The sequence below is a fragment of the Drosophila takahashii genome, chromosome 3R (assembly GCF_030179915.1).
Source record: "Drosophila takahashii strain IR98-3 E-12201 chromosome 3R, DtakHiC1v2, whole genome shotgun sequence".
Lineage (NCBI taxonomy): Eukaryota > Metazoa > Arthropoda > Insecta > Diptera > Drosophilidae > Drosophila > Drosophila takahashii.
Window position 1 is genome coordinate 15,216,545 of NC_091681.1, and position 22,129 is coordinate 15,238,673.

At 36.1% G+C, this 22,129-nt stretch overlaps 1 protein-coding gene and 1 non-coding gene across 7 annotated transcripts in view; one reads left to right on the forward strand and one right to left on the reverse strand.

Moving 5' to 3' along the window:
* foxo (forkhead box, sub-group O) overlaps nt 1-6,994 on the reverse strand; it is a 37,984-nt gene extending 30,990 nt beyond the window's left edge. For 2 of the 6 annotated variants that reach the window (XM_017145838.3, XM_017145834.3), the window contains exon 1: nt 5,851-6,226. The gene's annotated coding sequence lies outside the window, so the exon portion shown is untranslated. Of the gene's footprint in view, nt 1-5,850; nt 6,233-6,910 lie in introns of those variants that run through there. The other 4 variants (XM_017145836.3, XM_017145835.3, XM_070216419.1 and 1 more) reach the window with 4 other exon arrangements.
* A 14,575-nt stretch (nt 6,995-21,569) lies between these two features.
* Nucleotides 21,570-21,651, forward strand: TRNAS-GCU (transfer RNA serine (anticodon GCU)). Its single transcript has one exon. It is a non-coding gene; the product is annotated as a tRNA-Ser (tRNA).
* Nucleotides 21,652-22,129: the final 478 nt, after the last annotated feature.

The following is a 22,129-nucleotide window of genomic DNA, read 5'->3' on the forward strand; positions in this document are numbered from 1 at the left end:
TTAATCTTCCGGTTAGAGGTTCTTATAATATTTAATTTAACAATTTATGCATATAGGGTGAGAATTTCTCAACTGCGCATATGAAATTTTAGATTTTCTTCAAACTCGGGTACCTCGTAGACTTTGGCTTGGATATCATCTGTGATTTTTTTTTAAATTTTTTGGTGTCCATTTAGGGGAGCTATGAATTTTTGAAGTTAAGAATTTTAAAAATATTCTCAAACTTCAAATATATCTCGAGAACGGCTTAGAACAAAAAAATGCATCTTTACACGTTTTTAAATGTGTACACCCAGAAAAAAAAGACCGAAAAAATCTAAGACCGAATTTCTTACATTACTACCGTGTTGTTCCTTTATTTTTTAAGACCACATTCTTATATTAATACCAAAGGGTATTGATTTAAGACCAGTAAATTTAGATTTAAGTTGAACTTATGCACGCGCGCGTAACACGGTGCGATGGCCCAGTTGGTAAGGCGTCTGACTCTGATGCGAGAAGACCCCGGTTCAAAACCCAAATAAGTCAAAGTAAGTAAAAAGTTTTTCAAATGTATTTCAATTAACATTTCCTTTATAACTTTAAGAACAAAAATGTATTAAAAAGTTAAGTTGTTAATTTACTAATTACAAAAAAAAATGTTGTGATAATAATACCAGAATCCAGCACCTTGGCCCCTGGGCCATGGCCTTATTATTTCCTTCCATGGCAGAATGCTTACAGGAGCATTCAAACAAAATTATTTTTTTACTAAAAATAAATATAAATTTAAGTACGTTTCGTTCTTAAAGTAAGAACAGCGGTCTTAAAAATCCGTTCTTAAAATAATACCATAAATTCTTATAATGATACCAAACGGTATAAAGCTATTTTTGAGACTCAAAAAGACACGTTTTCAGACACAATCAGAAAAATTTTTTCCCTGAGTGTACTGGGGGAGTTAGAAAATAATTTTATAATAATTTTATATAACAAAAAAGGTCGTATATAAAGCCAATCTTTGAATTCTTAAGGTAATTTGTTTTTCATGTCATGACTAAGACTGCGATTGGTAAATAAGTTAAATAAGTTTGAACGGAACCAGCCTAACAGACCGGTGTATTTTTCTCTATGAAAAATTCTGATAGCATTGGAAATATGAAGTAATCAAAATAAAGGCTTTTAAAGCTGTAAAAATAATTATATTGAAAATTAAAAAAAATTCATCTAATATTTTAAATGATTGCTTTAAACAATTTCAACCTTAACAATCAACTAGTGAACTCTCCTTAATACTCATAATTCCCTTTGGACACTTTGGGCTGTCGCTTTTCCCCGAGTGCGTTCCTATCACACAAATGAAAAGATAAAGGAGCGATAAAGAGCTGAAGCGAAAGCAATGCACATCACATTTATGCATTCCCCACCAGAACAACTGTTGCCATGTGGGCTCTTCCCCTCCGATTCACTGGCCACTGTCTCTATCCATTGTACATATCTCTTTCTCGTTGTTGGCGGGAAGCTTATCGCAACGCTCTCCAAGTCCCCAGACCTACAAATAAAAACCCCATCCCCACCGTAACCCCTTGACAATGCCAAGCATAAACCTTGGACAACAAATCTTTTTTGCGACACTTACAATCTGCTCTCTGTTTCACATTATTCCTATTTATCTTTACTATTTGGCGATTTAATCTATGATAACCAGTAATATAGGAAAATGAAACTATAATCCCAAAACTATTATATAATTCTTTTAAATTTTAAACGGAATGCACTGCCCAGTTCCCTACTACTTTGCATGATTTTCCTATTGCTTTTGCATTAGGAAAATGCACAAGGAGCCCGTCAGTCATAGCATTCTGGTTTTTCTACGCTGTTAATATTTAATAATTTATTAAGTCAATTATCGCGGAAGCTTATTCAAATAAAAGCTTATTGAAAGTGCAGTTATCTGGCGGCACGTGGATCTGCGAGAGAATCACGCGCTACTAGAGCAACACAGAGAAATAGAGAAATATATGTGTACATTGTATTTCTCTATATAGAGAAGGAGAGGCCCGACCAGGCAATGTGCAATAGTTCAGAATGCAGGCGAATTCGAATGCAAATGAACGCTAAAAGCCCCGTGCAATGTTTATAGAATTCATTTCAATAATTAAAGAGCAAACGATTCGATTCGATTCCATTGCATTCGATTTGATACGATTGAGAAGTCACCCAAGAACGTAGAGCCCCCCAAACGGCGATCTTCGATTGACAGCTGAGACAACTGACGCATGAAAAACTTCGATGCGATCATCTGACTTCATCATCCGCAAAGCAAGCGCAATCTATTTGCATTTCTAACGATTTGGGGTCAACAGGAAAATAAAAGTAGTTGTTTATTAGGAAGGGAACCGAAATAACAATCCATGCAATTATAAGATGTTATCTTTAACAGAACCAATTAATAAAAACTAAAAATTAAAAAAAAAATTAGACTAAAATAAAGATTAAAAATATTTCTTCAAAATCTTAGCAATACTTAAAACCTATTCCTTATAAATGAGTAAGTACGCATTCTTCAACTATTCACTGTTCATTATTACAAAGACCACGTTAATTTCCTGTACTACAGCCTCTCCTCTATAAGAGAACTCCCCTTATTAATTATTTCCCGGTTTCTCCGCTTCAATTACAGTCTTTTCGACAAACTTTTGCACACTTTATTGTTATCACCTGGCACGTTCCACCAATGTGGCCAGCAAACACTCAAGATATGATAAAAGCCACAATCTCACACGAATATAGTTACATATAGGCATATGAATACATATATACTTTTTGGGCCATCAGCTGCTGTACCTTGGCACATTGCGGTTAGATAAAAGCCTTATCTGAAAGCCGGGAAAAAATTATTTTTTGGACAGACTAACCGAGTGCCGAATCAACCCATTTATGAAAATTAAACCTAATCACATTTCAATGTCAATACTGATGTCAAAAAATAAAGTTGAAAATTATTTTAGAATATAGATATAGTCAAGTGTGCGGAGGTGCGTATATACATAAATCGCGGGCAGTATAGCAACAAAATCGGCCTTCATTAGTCCAATACGAAAATCGGGGGAGCAAACACAGAAAGAAATGAGCAGCGGACTCTACTATACAAACGACACACGCTTCAACTTCTGCTATCAGTGTGGCGCTGGGGTTCTATTTTTAGAGCCATTATCAGCGGTGCTCTAATTAAGATCTCCCCCAGCCCACTCTCGAGCAAAGTAACACACCAAAACGGACTAATCAAAGCCCACACGAACCGAAAGATCATCTATTGGAAGCACTGGAGCGCGGAACGTGACCGAGCTTTATGGTTCTGGCGTTTTGATCTTGAAAGTGAAACGATTGTAAATAACTGGGACACAAAGGATTCGGTTTTCTAATCAGCTTTAAATAAAATTCGAATTTCGATTAGATTGGATATCGCTCCAATATTTTAATGATTTGACTTTAAAAGGTGTTAAATAAAAATTTTCTTTTTGAAAATGAACAATCAACGTAAATATTGACTTTTTTAAAAACTTGATTATAAGATTTACCATGTGCATAAAGTTAGCAATGCAACTTTTGAAAAGGCAAATTTTTTTCTATCGACAATTTGCCGTTATTTATCCGTAAATTATTCGTGAAAGAAAAAAATTTGCCGCTCAATTATTTTTAAAATTATGAGATGTTCTGCTAAGTTGATATCAACTTAGCAGAACACCCCCACTAAAGTGCAAAATTTCCAAAATCTTTTTTAATGGGAATTTGCCGTTATTTATCCGTAAATGATTCGCGAAAGAAAAAATTTTGTTGCTCTTGTTTTAACATTTTTTTTTTAAAAAACATAGTTGTTCTGCTAAGTTGATATCAACTTAGCAGAACACCCCCACTAAAGTGCAAAATTTCCAAAATCTTTTTTAATGGGAATTTGCCGTTATTTATCCGTAAATGATTCGCGAAAGAAAAAATTTTGTTGCTCTTGTTTTAACATTTTTTTTTTAAAAAACATAGTTGTTCTGCTAAGTTGATATCAACTTAGCAGAACACCCCCACTAAAGTGCAAAATTTCCAAAATCTTTTTTAATGGGAATTTGCCGTTATTTATCCGTAAATGATTCGCGAAAGAAAAAATTTTGTGGCTCTTGTTTTAACATTTTTTTTTTAAAAAACATAGTTGTTCTGCTAAGTTGATATCAACTTAGCAGAACACCCCCACTAAAGTGCAAAATTTCCAAAATCTTTTTTAATGGGAATTTGCCGTTATTTATCCGTAAATGATTCGCGAAAGAAAAAATTTAGTTGCTCTTGCTTTAACCTTTTTTTTTTAATAATAGTTGTTCTGCTAACATATGTATGTACAACGCGGACGGTAGCAGAGCTCTGCTGACGTCGACGTCAAATGTGTAAAATTCCCGCGAATTCTGCTTCTGTGAGAAGCAACATCCATTTTTCATGCTTTAACATTTTTAACTTTTCATTATGTGTAATTCTGTAAATAATATTGACTCAGACTCACTGCAGAAATTAATAAACCTCCAGAACGCAGAATTCGCGGGAATTTTACACATTTGACGTCGACGTCAGCAGAGCTCTGCTACCGTCCGCGTTGTACATACATATGTTAGCAGAACAACTATTATTAAAAAAAAAAGGTTAAAGCAAGAGCAACTAAATTTTTTCTTTCGCGAATCATTTACGGATAAATAACGGCAAATTCCCATTAAAAAAGATTTTGGAAATTTTGCACTTTAGTGGGGGTGTTCTGCTAAGTTGATATCAACTTAGCAGAACAACTATGTTTTTTAAAAAAAAAATGTTAAAACAAGAGCCACAAAATTTTTTCTTTCGCGAATCATTTACGGATAAATAACGGCAAATTCCCATTAAAAAAGATTTTGGAAATTTTGCACTTTAGTGGGGGTGTTCTGCTAAGTTGATATCAACTTAGCAGAACAACTATGTTTTTTTAAAAAAAAAATGTTAAAACAAGAGCAACAAAATTTTTTCTTTCGCGAATCATTTACGGATAAATAACGGCAAATTCCCATTAAAAAAGATTTTGGAAATTTTGCACTTTAGTGGGGGTGTTCTGCTAAGTTGATATCAACTTAGCAGAACAACTATGTTTTTTAAAAAAAAAATGTTAAAACAAGAGCAACAAAATTTTTTCTTTCGCGAATCATTTACGGATAAATAACGGCAAATTCCCATTAAAAAAGATTTTGGAAATTTTGCACTTTAGTGGGGGTGTTCTGCTAAGTTGATATCAACTTAGCAGAACATATCATAATTTTAAAAATAATTGAGCGGCAAATTTTTTTCTTTCACGAATAATTTACGGATAAATAACGGCAAATTGTCGATAGAAAAAAATTTGCCTTTTCAAAAGTTGCATTGCTAACTTTATGCACATAGATTTACCATACAGTAAAGGACATACAAGTCTTTTCAAAGCTATCTTTATAGTTTTTTTTTTTGCGCTTTTTTAAACATAATCATAGACTCCTAACTAATTAATGCGCACTTAATTTTTTAACACCATAGTTAAGAAACTATTAAGACTTTTACAAATAGTGTTTGCTACCTCGGAATTTTTTATTGTATTTTATTATATTTTAATGGCCCTATAGTATTGAAATTTGTTGTTTTATTTTTACAAAAACCATTTTAATGTTCAACCTAACAAGGGACCATAAAAAAACAGCATAAAATTGGTTAAAAATCTGTCAAAAATCTAGAGAATTTAAGCCAAGACTCTCTAGATCCAGTTAAAAAGCAGGAAAAGCCGAACGACATTTTTTAATTTTTTGAGTAAATCTATTTGAGATTGTTATTAATATTTACCCGCCAAAAGTTTGCAATGGGAAATCGCTAGCTAAATCGCTGCTCCTTGTTGACTGCGATTTTAAAATGTGTTGATTTTGCAGGTGGATTTTGTTGATCGCCGACTCTTGTTGTTATTATTGCTGTTAACTGGCACTGTTTTTGCTTTATTTTCCTTGTTATTTTGCACTTTTTATGAGCTTGTTTGGTTTTGGTTTATGGGTAGTATATGTTGTTGTTGTTTTGAGCAAAACTTGTGCGGGTTTCTTGATTTTTAGTGAATATTTAAATATATTTTTTAGATTTTTGTGCTGGCATAATTTTTTGCTCACACACACACACTGATCAACTGGGAGGGATTACAAAATCTGCTGTTATTGTTGGGCGGCGGTTTTTGCTTAAGCTAAAGATGATTGTAGAAAATGGTAAATTAGAATATATATAACAACAATAAAAATAAACAAATAAAAAGAGCGCGAAGAGAGCGGCGCGATTAAAGAGAGAGTGCTATCTATGTGTGTGTGTGTGTGTGCCAAAGAGAGAGCGAAACCGCGCGATCACGTCACGTCATCAATTCATGCCAATTGGACGCACACACAACACTTAATTGGAATTCGTATGAGAATTCAATGAAAACCGAGCGGCGCAGTCGAAAAGTTGTTTAAAGTTCAAATGGGTAAAAAATTTTAATATAAACACGTTTCGGAGCTTACTCCAATTCGCTTTTTTTTCGGCCAGTAGTGTGCGTAGCGTATTTTAAATGGTATATATGTACGTATCGTACATATGTATTTGTATGTACAACGTGACTGCGACGAAGATCATCCAAGCATCGCTATATAATACGTTTTGGAGCTTTTCTCTTATTTTATGTATTGAATATAAAAACGAACGAACGCGTTCTTTCTACGCTTTAGTTTTGAGTTCCGCACATTCACATGTTTTGGTATTGAAACGATTTTTTCCACTTTCTTGGTAGCTTTGCGATTTGGAATTAACGTTTTTGGGTTCTAAAAGATCACTGCTTTTTTTTTGGTTTCTCTTCACTGCTTGGGGGCTGAAAAGGAAAACGATGAACGACCTCGTGGCTTTTAACCGCAAGCGAAAAAACACAGACTACTCGTTAACTGCTTTCTAGTTGGATGCGAACTGACAACTGAAACTGATTCGTCGTTTCGTGTTCGGCGCAAAAAGGCGGTCTGTCCATGTGTGTGTGTGTGTGCGCTGAGAGGGGGTGTCCGCGTGTGTGTATGCGAGTGCTGAGTGCCAAAGCAGCCCCAAAAAGAGAGAGCTTGCTCTTGGATTCCACTTGGGATCCACTCCGCTCGGGTAAAAAAGACCGCCTCAACTTTGGCGCTCACTAAACGTATTTTTTTATGTTTGTGGCGCGCTCCACTCACACACTCTCACACAGTTGGGGACAAAAAAGTAGTGGGGTATGCTAATCAAAATCTTATATTTTAGATCTTTATGAAAAACTAGATGGAGTTTTTTATAATTTTTAAAAGATTGTTTTAAATGAAAGATATTTTTGTATCTGAAAGATATTTTTGTATCTGGTTCAATTTTAACCGGCGAATAAACATTTTTTAGCTTGATATATTTTTTAGAATTAATAAAAAATTTTAATTAATGGAATTATGAAAGCGAATCAATATAAGGTTATCTTACTTATACGATTAAAAGATTTTTTTTTAAATATTTAAATTTAGAAATACGAAGTTTAATAACAAAGTGTAAAATTCCAGTGTGGTGCGCTTACTTAAAACAAAATTATTATGATATATACAAAACTTAGGCAAACTGCAGTGAAACATCAAATGCATCATAATTCCCTTGAAATTATTCATTGTATACAAATTTAGAGAGTGATTCATAAAGTAACTAAAAATTTCCAGTTTATTTCACAAAACTCTAAACATTTTCTTGCACAATTTCTACTGTCTTGGCCGCTTGTGTTCTCGCTCAATATCAATAAATAAAGCCATAGTTTACCTATTTTATACATTTGGAATTTAAATTGTTTCTTTTCATTTCGGTCGTGCTGCTCTGAACTCGAAATTCTGAGAGATGGGGAGAAAAGGGGGCGGCGAGCGGGCAGGCTGAATGGTGGTTGGGCGTTTTGGGTGGGGTAGGGTGGTCGGGCGGCATTGCTGATAAGGCAGCTGTTATCTCGCGATTGCCCGCTCTCTTTCTCTCGCTCTCTCCCTCTGTTCAAGTTACTCCCTCTCTCTCTCTTACGTTCATTGTCTCGTGATGCGATGGAAAATTTCCCGAAATTGCATTCTACTGATAATGCCAGCAATGCACATTTGTGCATATGGAATATGGATTCAAAAATGCTCCTCATCTCTGGTGGTATGCGAGCTTTTTGGGAGCATGTATTTTATTACCAAAGTCCCCGCGCCCCCAACCTCAAAAAATAAACCCCTCCCGGTACCAGTTTTTTTTCTCTGTTTTCGCCTAGACCCGATATCTGTATATATACTTACGTTCACGTCCATGCGAGTGTGTATCGGTGTTTTTTTAATGTGCCTGCCACATAAATTCCGCAACATTACACGGCTAATGAAGTCTAGACGCTAAGGCCGGGGACCAACAGTTTATGGATCGTCCAAACTTAAAGCCCGATCGGATCGTTTCGAAGGCGGGGATTAGAAACGAAGTCCCATCAGGGGAAATTATGGGAATTAAAACGGCAATTCTGCTAGTCTAGGATCTTGAACAATTAAGAATCATCGAAATATTTTTGTTCTTTTTCGTTTAAATATTCGTAATTTACAAGAAGGTTAAATATAAAAGTTAACTTAAACTAAAATTCTGGTTAAATATAAATTTAAAAGTTAAGGGGAATATCTTAATATCTTGGACTAGTTTTATTCGTTTCCTTTTTATAAAATACACCTTGAATAAAGTCTAAATGTCTCCAAAGTCCCGAGAAATGACAATAAGAATTGTGTTTGTGTACATAAGGATTTTTGAATGCGAGAACAACAAGAAGATAAGCCAGCCCGGCAATAGTTGTATTTTACTATGTTATGAAGATGGCTTAAGTTTGATAAGTAACACGTTGGTATAGGTAAGTTCCATCTGGAACTGGGTTATAAATCACTTCCATTAAAAGGAGCGTGTAAATTTGTGTTAGCTGCAGTATCAAACCAATTGTAATGCTCAAGACTAATTTATTCGTTTAAGTGATCAGATAAAAGCCTATTAGAACCACTCGATCAGTGTCTCAATAGACCGCCCACTCCCCAGAAATTCAATCAACATTACACAAACGTTTCAACTAACGCCAGCCAAAACTTGACCATAATTGCTAGTGCCAAAAGAAAAAAAGAAAATTGGAAGCAAAAAACTGGGTATATAGAAGCGTTTCATTTGCGTTGGCGCGTGGCGAATGGTAAACTGTCGTCGCCGTCTCGGTCTCCGTCTCGTAATCACATCCAAATTTGACAAACTGGACACGCAAGGCACTAACTCAGGTTTCAAACTGCGCGCCAAATATTGACAGGAGATTTTGGGCGCCAGGGTGACAGAAATGGAGGAGATTCCTCCAGTGACGCCATGATATTTCAAATCTCAAAATGCCAAAAAGCTATGGCAACTTTTAAAAATAAGACAAAAGAGAACGCAATAGTCTGGTTGGTGTCCCGACTATCTAATACCCGTCACTCAGCTAAAGGGAGTGCGAACTCGGGTTGGTGTCCCGACTTATAATCGTAACTCAGCTAAAGGGAGTGCGAGGGAGATAGATATATAAATTTTGATTGCGTATAACTTTTTAATGAATGGTCCGATTTGAAAAATGTCTTCTACATTTCGATAGGTATAAATATACACAACAAAATTGCATTTATACTTCTCGGAAATCTTTAAAGATGTGGGCGCAGGTCCCATTTTAAAATCGTTAGTGGGCGATTGTGGGCGTTAGAGGGGGCGTGGCGCTCGGCTAAAATAAACTTGCGCTGCGTAGGAAGTCAAAGAATATGTGTGGGAAATCTCAACCTTTTAGCTTTTGTAGTTTCTGAGATCTCAGCGTTCATACAGACGGACAGACGGACAGACAGACAGACGGGCAGACGGACAGACGGACAGACGGACATGGCTAGATTGACTCGGCTAGTGACCCTGATCAAGAATATATATACTTTATGGGGTCGGAAACGCTTCCTTCTAGCTGTTACATACTTTTGCACGAATCTAATATACCCTTTTACTTAGACTTTTAAATGCCTTAGAATATGTAAAGTTAAAGAAATAAAATAATTATTTTTTTAAAACACATTTTTTCAAGAATTAGGGAGGAAGTTTTCAATATTACATATTCCATCAGTTGTACAGCTGAACTTTATAACAAACAAATTTAGTTTTTCAAGTGTTTTAATAATAGAATTTATATGTGTTACCTAAAAAAATTTACATTTATCTGAAAAGCACTTATTAAAAAGTGTGAAAAATTCATAAATACCACCCTCGTCTAAGGCATAAGAAGCTAAACCGATCCGAAGTAAAATCAAGCGATCCAAATCGAGTCAATACGATCCGAGTGGCTCTACTCACGCTTGGCCTTCAAAAAATTATAATTTCTGTTTTAATGCCTCGACTGTGTTGGCATGCGGTTGATAGATCGAAGGGGTTTTTGGCGAGGGGGTCTCAAACTTGGGCTCCATTTGACTCGCCCGATGTTTGTTTACCAGCCAGACTTAGGAAATTTGTGTGTGTTTCATATCGAAATTTGAATATCGTTACTAACAATTTGTTAACTTAAGAATTTATAGAGAGCACTGCAAGTGTGAGATGGTGCGAGGGAGTACGAAACACGATTGTTTTCCTAACTTGTTTGCAACGATAAGAGAAATTGAGAATCCTAATTGATTTGGAAATGGTTTATGCGATAGGGAAAACTAGAAAAAATTGAATTAAATTTAATATTCATTCAGAATTTGGAATTTGATTGAATTAGAAGCTCGAAACAATCGATGAATCAGATTAGCGAAAAAATTAATGACAATGATGTTGAAAAGTCCGGAGAATAACTAATACTTAAAATCATTGCTAGAACTGTGCCACCTCACATTCTTAGATATTTCGCCTACCCCTTTCTTTATCACCATATCGTATCACCTACTATTAAAGCATTTCGAAATGGTGACTTAATACTGGAAACTTCCCAATAATCGCTTGATCAACTGTGGCCGAAACGGTATTTGTGTGCTGTGCTAGTGCCTTCGGGTGGAACAAGATTTTGTGACGTTGGTGTCGCTGTCGAAGTCGCATGTTGATGTTGATGGGCGCTATCAAGACTTTAAAAGACTCTCCACCAACACACTGGCAGCGGAATTATGCTTATATGAGCATGTGTTTGTCAAAAGCGAGCCCCCTAATGTGGCCACATGGAATTCTCCAGCAGAGGCGTAGCCAGGATGCGGATTTGGGGGGTCCTATAGAATAATTAAGTGATTAAATCCTCATTATCTATTTTTAAAGTATTAATATTTCTCTACAATGATTTTTGAATCCAAATCACCAAATCTTTGAATAAGAGTATATTTGAATAGAATATATAACTTAATAATTATTTTAAATAAATTTTTTTTTTTTTAATTTCAAAGGTACAAAAAAATTATTTTGTAGTACCAAGTTTTTGGAAAAGGAAGACGAATCCCCTTTGTCGGCGCCCCTGTTTTGAACAGACACTTTGGCCAGCGAAGTGAAGGCTCTCTGGATGTCGTAGTACTGGACCCATTTCCAATAACTGTACCGGTTCGGGTTCCCTCCCCCGGTAGCGTGTGGCATTTAAAATGCAAAAATATCGCTTAAGCGTTATCTCTAATTTATTGAGATTAAGGCAAACTGATTAATTTAACGACGTAATTGATGCAGCCGCAAAAGCGCACGACATTCGAGGAGGGGAAGGGGGAACTGACGCAACACAGATACACACCCATACAGCGATACCTGCCCACAGCCCTCTATTCAGATCTTTTCAGCGATCTGTTTGGAGAATTCCTGATAGAAGTGCGACTTAGATTGACGGAAACTGAATCAATTGCACGGGAAAAAAATAGTTCGATATCTAAACAATATTTTCATTTATTTATTTTGATTAAAAATAAAATATTTATATTTTAGATATTTGTAAATATTATTGTATTACTTATTTTCTAGTATTTTTTTCAAAATGATATGAAAAACCTAATTAATCATCATATCATGTACCTTATTTTTCCGTGAGAATGTGTTAATGGCAAGAGGGCGGAATCGGTGGCAAAAAGAAAGGGGGCGGGGCGGGGCGGTGCCGTATGTAAATATGCAAATATATGTTGGCGAGCGCGCGAGAGAGCGGCGCACATGTAAATGCGATGGAGCACTTCCTGAAGCCAGATACCAGATACAAGATACAATATCTGAGAGATACAATATCTGTGAGATACGAATGCGATCCACACTCGCTTGGCATCCACATCCACACCACGTGGTCCCTCAAGTTCAGAAGAACGGAACGAAACGGAACGTAGCGAATCACATAGACAAGGCGTAGAGCGGAATAAATAGGCAAAAAAGCACAAACGCCAAGGAAACAAATAAAGAGCGGGTCGCATAAATAAACCAGGGATGACCGCAAAAAGAGCAAATACACTGAACAAACATTTTATACGAGATCATTCTTTGAATCTGATGAAAGTTGGGATCTAATCCTCAAAGAGTCGATCCTGAAATATTTAACTTTTTAGGGCAATCCCAAGTGTTGTATTCCAATTGATTCTTGATGGTTCCTAAGTATAAAGAAATATTCTCAAAATTTATTTCATTTAATAAGAAAACGATTTTTTAAAAATTATCATGATAAATAGCCCATAAACTGGTGAATCCATTTATAAATAATTTCAAGTTAAGGCTTTAATATTAATTCAGAATGTATCTAAAATTTTCTAGATTTTTCCCGGGGAAACTGTTTACCAGTGTATCCATGAGAAGAATTGAGGAAAACCACATGGTGCGCGAAAATATTCGAAAGCGTCGGCAGGGGCAAAAACCAGTTAGAAAGAGGCGGGAAAGCAGAGCCATTGAAAAGCGTAAACAAATGCCAGCAAATGAAGAAAAAGCAACAAAAACTCGCGGGGTTTATGTAAACAGAACCGACTGAAGATTTGGGGGCGGCGATGGGTGGGTTTAAATAAGAACATAAAGAGCCCGAGAATAATGATCGAGTTGAGCATAAACAGAAAATCGGGTAAATTCACAGACGAAAGCGGAACCAGAGTAAATTTTTGTGGCAGAAGTAGAAAAACGAAAACAGAATTAAAATCCTAACCTTACCTAATGTGGGCAATAAAAGCCACCAATACATATGTAAGTAGAACGCCCCCCGCCCCCAAAGCACACACACACGTTCTTACCCACACACACAGTGCCCCCCATTCACACACACACAATCATCGAAAAACGTGGTGCGCTATTGCGTCGTTCACAAATTCTTACAATAAAAATATAAAAGAAAAAACAACAACAACAAAACTAGAAAATAAGATTATAATAAAAAAGAGAACAGCAAAAACTTTAGCAGCAAAAAGAACGTGCAACCGCGTGTCGAAAAGAAGAAAATCATATAAAAGTTTGAGCTTTGGTGGGGCGTTTTTATACCCGTTACTCGTAGAGTAAAAGGGTATATTGTATTCGTGCAAAAGTATGTAACAGGGAGAAGGAAGCGTTTCCGACCCCATAAAGTATATATATTCTTGATCAGGATCACTAGCCGAGTCGATCTAGCCATGTCCGTCTGTCCGTCTGTCCGTCTGTCTGTCCGTCTGTCCGTCTGTCCGTCTGTCCGTCTGTCTGTCTGTATGAACGCTGAGATCTCAGAAACTATAAAAGCTAGAAGATTGGCATTTTGCATGCAGATTTTAGGAGTTCCTACGCAGCGCAAGTTTGTTTCAAAATGGTGCCACGCCCCCTCTAACGCCCACAATCGCTTATATACGATTTTAAAAATTTTAATATTTTGGAAAAGTAAAAATGCAGTTTTATTGTGTTTATCAATACCTATCGAAATGTAGAAGAAATTTTTCAGATCGGACCATTCGTTAAAAAGTTATGCGTGATGAACGTTTTCTATCTCTATCTCCATCTCCCTCGCACTCCCTTTAGCTGAGTAACGGGTATCTGATAGTCGGGGCACCCGACTATAACGTTCTCTCTTGTTATTTTATTTATATTTTCAGTTTTGGAAAATTAAGAGTGTAACGAAAGAGAAGACTCACCTGCCTTAAAAAAGAGTCTAGGGGGGCGGATATAGAAAGAGAAAAATGTTTTGCGGCTTTGCTCGTCGCTCAGTTAGTTGGTCTACAATTTTATACCATCTGACTTTACTAAGTAGCTTACTAAATGTTTATAACCTAATTTGGTTACATCTTGGAGATACTATGTAAAATCAAGGTCAGTTATTTTAATTTTAATTTAATATTTCAATATTAATTTACTACGAGATATATTTTTATTAGGTAAGAAACGTTTTTTTACCAAAACTATTAGATTCTGCTATTATCAACTAAACTTATTTTAAATCTTGACGTTTTTAAAAATAAAATAAAAAATTGTTATTTTTTATAAAATAAAATTTATAAATTATATATTTGTTTTTGTATATTAGTTCAATGAATTTAAGTGGCCTTGACTTATATTAAGTACCTGCAATAAAATAAAATATTTATAACATCCTTATTGAACTTGATTAAATTAATCTTTTTACTGATCCTCGATAAAATCCACTTGTTTATTTGTTGTATTAAGTACCTGTAATAAAATAAAATATTTATAACATCCTTATTGAACTTGATTAAATGAATCTTCTTGCTGATCCTCGATAAAATCCACTTGTTTGCCCATTTGAAACCACCCCTTACACTCAATCCGACCTCTCTTCATTCTAGTTCCCATCCTTGGCCACTTGTTGAATTTCAGTTCAGCAGGACTTAATATCCACAAATGTTCTCTGAGTCTCTCTCACGCACACCAATGCACCATTCTCTCTTTCCTTCGCGAACAAACTTTCTCTGCTCTCGTCCTTCGTCTTACGTTAAACGACAAACTTTTCCGACTTCGGCTTTTCTTGACTTTTCTTTTGGGTTTGTTCACCCAACCCCCGATTCAAACAATTGCTATCCTGCTCACTCCCCCTGCGACAGAAAGGGATGGCACCCGTGGAAGGACTCGTCTTCGGCAGGTGATGGAAAAACGCTTTTCCTCTGACACACTTATTTTTCGCAGGAGGAGAAACGGAATTCGATTCCCCGTTGCAACGTTAACGCTTCTGGTTAATGTGAAATGTGCTCCCCGCCCACCGAAAAGAGGAAACCAGTGGGTGTGGCCGTTGGATAACAGGACAATCGGATTCTGCGCAGGATGTGCTCGGTTCCAATAGGTCGTCAGCCAGTTGGGTTAGTTGTTCGCTTAATTGCCGACTGGCTGGGGATCTCAGGACGAGCCTCCTGGTTGGATGGGAACCTAGTTCAGAGAACCCATTCCTGACCCCCCGGAAAAACCAAACCCTCCCCCTCCCCCCCGAAACCTCGTCGTCCTTTTCGGCTGCTCCCTAGATTTATTTACCGTCGGGCTTTTTGTGTGCTCGGTGGTTGTTAGGATCCGCGTCCTTGGTGGGTCGTATCCAAATACCCGCAGGCAGAATGGGTGGGTGGGCGTAAGTGGGTGACAAACGGTAATGGTCCATTACCATATTGTACGCATACATTACACGTGTACATAATAAAAAAGGTACTTACATACCCACGCACAAACGCTCTTTATTTGTAGGCCCATTGTAATCGGGGTCACCAGTTAAGCCTGAGCTCATCTGACACTTCCTTTGGCGTTTTATATATTTTTTTTTTTGCACGGTTTGCGGTCTTTAATTACAGTACTCATTTGTATTTACTGACAAAGATAGGTTAAGTTATTAGGGTGGCCCAATTTTTGACTGTCGGAGTATTAAGGTTACATTTTTGGAAGAAGTACAACTTAATTACAGTACTCATTTGTATTTACTGACAAAGATAGGTTAAGGTATTAGGGTGGCTCAATTTTTAACGAAATAGGGTAACTGTTTTGTAGGTGTGAGTTCAAAAATTACTTAATAAGTAAAACTATTTAACAGATGTAACTAATTTATATGGATCTTTTTTTTCCTTCATGCTTGACCTTTAATTACTTATGAAGTCCAAACAGCCGTATTATATAACACAAAATGATAGTCATCAGGGCGCTGCCATATCAACAAGTGTCCGAACCCCTCGAAACCGCAACATCATCAACCATATCCTTAGCATTATCATTATTGTCCATCGCCCTGCATCCATTAAGAAAATTATGCGAGCAGTTGACCCATTTCGGTCATTATAAAACCTGTTAATTAAACACTTTGTTCTGCGGTCTGTCTTTTCCCCCAAAAAGCGTTTTCCCCTACAACCAGAGGGTAAATGTCGGGGTGTTGACATTACATTTACTTTGCCTTTGCTGTTTGTGTTGTGTAATTGGTATAACAAAAGAAGGAGGCATGTCAAGAAAGATATGTTTAATGTGTGTCTTATATTGGGAATCTGTGAAGTTCCCTAAGATGATATGGTATAATACTAAATAAAATTAAATAGTAAGAAATTTTCACATACGAAGCTTTAATATAAATGTGAATATCTTTATTAGAATGCGTACTTTTGAAGCTCGCTGAAATTCCCCAATTTGGTTAAAGCTCGCTAATATCTCCATGTGCTCCCCCATCGTCTTTAACAACAAGCAAAATTCGAGCCATGAAAGTAATAAGGGGGCAGACAATCGACGTCATCAGAAGCTGTGACATGACCCAGAAGTTAAGAGGGTGGTCGTCGTGTCAGGCTTTTATTTCCAAAGCCTTATATACACATATAAATTCGCATTCAGATAAGATTTGCTCCTGCTTCCTTATCACTGTTATCAACTTTTGTGCAGACAGTGGAAACTGCCTAAGTTGGGTGATAACATGGTTCATATTTTCAAGTTCTTTTTGAATACTTGAGTGATCAACGAGTGATAATGAAAATAAAGTTGTAGAATTATTATTATTAAGTTATTTATAATGAAATCCAACAAAGTTACTTTGAAAAATTTTAACTTCAAATAAGCATTGATTTTCTAAGGCAGACGAATTTCTAGATAATAACTTCATTCATTTTGTCACTAGTCATAATAATATTTACTTTTATTGTAAAGAATTTTGTTTTTCTTTTTACTTATCTAAAATTAAATAAAAAAATAAAGCTAGCTAAAAAAAAGCGTTATTGTGACATCGAAGAAATTTTCAGGAGTTTTTAAGTTGTTGCATTATTCTAAATCTTTTAAGAATTTCCACTGTACAAACAGTTGTTTGCACTTTTGATGGCTTCATTGAACCAGCTTCCATTGAATTGGCTGCCATTGGAAAATTCCTTGTTTCGTTCATTTGCATTATCATCGACAGATAGAGAAAGCTATAAGTGTATATATGTAGGAGGAAAATAGAAGGTGGAGCACGAAAGTTTGCGATGTGTGGGTGGGTGAAAAGTTTGAGGGGGCAACGTGGTGGGTGGTATGGAAATTGCTTAAGCAACTCGGCCTTGCTGATTGCGCTTCTATATTTGTGGACACGATTATGGCAATGTTTGTGTAGGTTTTCTGCCCATTTGCTTGTTGCCGGGCAATGGAATTGCATTGCAATTGCAACCGCAATTGAAACTTAGTGCATGGGCATGCGGAAATATGAATTGTTTCTTTTCTTGGGTTTGATCAGCTCACTTCAGCTCAGCTCGGCTCGGCTCAACTCAGCCCAGCTCCTTTGTTCCAATTATAGATGCAAGTTCTGGGCATATCGCCTATATATACGTATATGTGCCGGTTTGTGTCTGGCGCTCCACTGATATCGCAACCGTCTGGCGTTGCCCTGAAATGAATGATCTTTCTCGCTGGCTGAGGTAAGTCCAGTACTATATAAGTGCATGCAAAAGTACGAGTTACGAGTTACGAGCTGTGAGTCTGGGGCATTTCTTGATTGGATTGGAAGTGCATAAATCATGTCATGAATGAAGTTGAATGCACTGGCAACAACTTTGCGATATCCACAGGCGGGCATTCTTGAATTCCTCTCGTATCTGGAGGGAAACTTTGAATGAGACAAGCGAGAGGAATTTCTTCAAAGATTAAGTCGTTTTTTATTACAGTTTAGTATTTAAATTTAATTTAATAACCTAAATTTAATAATTTAATAACCTAAACTTGAGTTAGATAATATCTAAAAGAAATTTCTTATTTTTGAAATGTAATTATTTATTTATTATTTTTAGTATTATTTTTAAAAAATATTAATAATCTTTTCCCACGAAAATGTTAACCTATCTTTTTTTATAAATAACTATGATTAGGTCATACTTCTAAACCTTTGTATTCTCAGAACCCTTGTAATATGATAATCTGCTTAGTTTGGACCCGCAGCTGTAAGGCAATCAGGAAGACATTAATATTGATTAGTTGATCCATAAATTGAAACTATTCATTCCATAAACATAATTTATGGACATATCGTGGAACCTTTCGCGGTATAATGAAGCGATTAAAATGTAAAGCATTTACATATGAAACGATGACCCAAAGAGAGATGGTAAAGGGTTGGCGATAGGCTATTCCAACTATTCAAATGCGATTGCCCTTTGCCAAGATTTTGCCAACACAGCTGTCGATGGATATTCCCTCATCCCTTTTAGAAGTCTGGCTCCAACGACCCAAAGCCCTGGAACAATTGCCAAGGCAACCAATAGCCACTAAAAGGCTTAGATAATCCATTAGTGCCAAAGGCCAGGCCAAAAGGTATAAAACGGACAAGGGATCACAGATTTACCCTTCGCCTATCGACTTTTAAATACTCTCTTTAAATAGTCCGAAATTAAAACTAATGGAATTTCTGAGTTATGAGCTTAGAGATTTGAACTTAAAATCATATTTCTTACAGTCCATTTAAAAAATGAAAAGTGATTAACCCTATGCATTGTGTTAATCACTTTCATTAAGTAGTAGTTTGTTGTTTTTTCCAAAATATGTCGTCATTAGATTAAAATTTAAACGATACCGTTCTTAATGGGATATCTTTTCCACATAAAAAATATGAATAAGTGTAATGAATAATTCAGAATATTACTGTTGCAAAATTTAATTTATATATCATGCATGTTTTGTATAATTTAATAAGAAAAGACAAAATAGGAAAAAAATTTACGTAATTTATTACGATTCAAATTTTAATAGATAAAATTAATAAAATATGAAAGAAAATAAAGATTTGATTAATAAGATTTGTAACCTTATATTAAGTTTTTGAAATCCATAAATAAGTCAAAATGGTGTGTTTTAAGTTGTTTTTTTGAAAGAAGTATTTTTTTCTATTTTTATCCCTCTGGCATAGATACCCTTTTGAAGAAGGGTATTCTAAAAAAAGAATACTTTGCCAGGACGACGACAAGAACGCTGATTTCCCCCCTTTTTCCTGTGCGTGCGGGTGCGTCGGTGAGTGTGTGTGTGGATTTTCGCCGGTCGACACAGCAATTTGTACAAGTCAAACCCGTTGGCGCCAAAAGTCTACGGTGCTGCCAATGGCAAAAGGAAAAACCCGAAAACGAAAGATGAAAATCGGCTTAAAAAAAACGTCCCCAGTAGTATGCCAAAGGTGCTGTGCGGCCCCCATTTCCCTAGAATTTCCCACCCTCCTCTTCTGCTCCTATTCCCCTCGAGAGGATAATTTATAACCCGACAAACTTTGCGTACAAAAGTTTTCGCTCTTCGACGAGTTCTTTCTATTTTTTTTTAGTTTTTTTGTGCTGCGTTGCGATGAAAAGTTTTGTACGTTGCGCGGCGTTGGCGATTTTTAATTCTTGCGCTAAATTGTTTAAAAATGTTGGAAAAGAATTCTGCAGAGCATGGAACTTTGCCACCCGCGATTGGCAAAGGGATAACTAACAAAAAAAGTTTGTGGCATGTTGACCACTTTGTCGTCGGCCTTTGGCTAGTTTTAATACCGTGTTAAGGGATTTCTGGGTAGAGTGGTTTCAGGAAATGTATGGTAATCTATTAATAGGAAAAGTCAAGTCAATTTAGAATTGTGTGCACCTTGGGATCTGTAATAACTAATGATATACATTTTGGGATGTGGAGTTTGTTTTTAATATTGAACCAAAAAATAACTACGCCTTTAAATTTAGTCCGGTTCTGCCATGAAAATTTTAATTGCATATCTCGCAATTATTATAAAATTAGCTAATTGTATTATCTTAAGTAACAGGTATCTCAAAGTGTGAACACTCGGACTCTATCTCTCCTTCTTGTTTTCCCTTTTTTTGTGCAATTTCCGCTTCAGTGTCGATGCAATTTGTATTAGGAAAGTTTTGCAAATTCGAAAGAGGATGGAGCGCGAAAGCGAAAGAATTTCAGAGTGCGCAAAGTATCTGAAGGCAATAAATTCCCAGTAACGAACATTTTTAGCATCTCTGATTTATGCTCAATTAGCAACTGGCAGTGCCCCCGTACTGGCAGATCCAGATACGTATCCATAAACCTGACAACGCCTTCACACGACATCCATCAAAACTCTTTTTGGCGCTTTTGCTGACTTTTATGGTATTGCCCGCGTACCCCCTTGTTTTTGGGGTCGTAAAACCATTTAAGTCGCTGCCGCCGACGCCTTTCGAAGATTTTATGCTCGGTTAACCCGATAGTCGGGGCTGGGGGTGGGGCGAGAACGACCCCTGGCAATGATCGTAAAACTATACACGCGCCTCCCTCCATCGTAAATGCGTCAAAGTCAATTTCTTTTATCCTTCCTTTTCCTTCGTCCTGCTCCTGCTCTCTTCACGCAATATTTTTTATGACTTAATACGATTTTACAAAGTTTCGGTTGCACAGAAGAAGGAGATACTGGGGGAAGTGGGAACTTTTCGAGTTTAGCGCTCGTAAAAATTAATTTAAATTGATTTCTCTGATGAGTCGGACTTGTGGTTGCCCTTTGGCAGCGGTTCAAGGAACCTTTTAAAAGAAGAGGTTTGGTTTTAGGCGATTTGCAAAGAGTTATATTGCCTTTTAAGAACTTATTAGTTATCTGCAAATTATTTGGTTTGGGCTGATGAAAGGTCTGCATTTTAAACATTTATTAACCACGCGGATTAAGTTTATATTTTAGGTTAATAAATTATTAATTGTTGTTAAAATCTTTGCAAATTGATAATTACATAATAAAAATAAGGAATTAGCTAAGTAACTAACTAGAATAATAATTAAATAAAGTAAAACGAATTTTTTAAAGCTTTAACGGTTTAAAAATGAAGTAATCAATTGTCATAATTATTTGCATTTTTTAAGATTCTATTACCCCTTTCGTTCTGAATCTTCAACGGCCATTCTTGGCACCTAATTTATTCATTATCTAACCATTAACTTTATAAGGCTTGAGCAAACGCAGCTGGAGTAAAGCATTCACTCGAGTTCCGAGCTAAAACCAGTTATCATCCGAGCAAAGGCTGCGACTGTGGCCCAGTTCTAAAATTAGATAAGGAAATTTCCGCTCATAATCTACTCTCATTCGCACATTCACTCGGTTCTTAAGATACAGCTAGATAGTTGGTCGAGCGGAGCAAAGAAAGTGCGGATTCGGGGTGAGTGTACGAAAAGGTCCAAAATTTCGTCGAAAAGAAAGTGACGAGGTGGCCGAGAGGTTAAGGCGTTGGACTGCTAATCCAATGTGCTCTGCACGCGTGGGTTCGAATCCCATCCTCGTCGAATGGAATTTTTTGCACTCATCAATACATTTTTTTTTCAATTAGAATAATAATATAATTTATATAATAAATAGATGTGTGAATGGAATATTTCACCTTCGATTTTATTTTCATTATAAATCTCTATTAAAACCGGTTGTCGTGAAATGAAAAAGGTTAATTGGATTCCAATTACTTACTATTGCTTACTAATTTACAATTCTAAAGTAAATTATTGTCAACATCAATTACTGTATATTAATATTATTTCAAATTTTAAATTAAGTACCTACATTTAAATTATTTATTATTGATTCTTTGGATTAAACTAATAAGTAATATTCTCTTTTTAAAAAATTATATTTTGAATTTATTTAAGCCAATTCAATTCTTAAATGGAAACCATCGCTTTTTGGCATCTTTTGTCTATGGGCGCTTTTAGGTTTTTTATACCTTTTGGTTACTTGGCTGGGGTCATATATCAATATATTTTGGCTGCC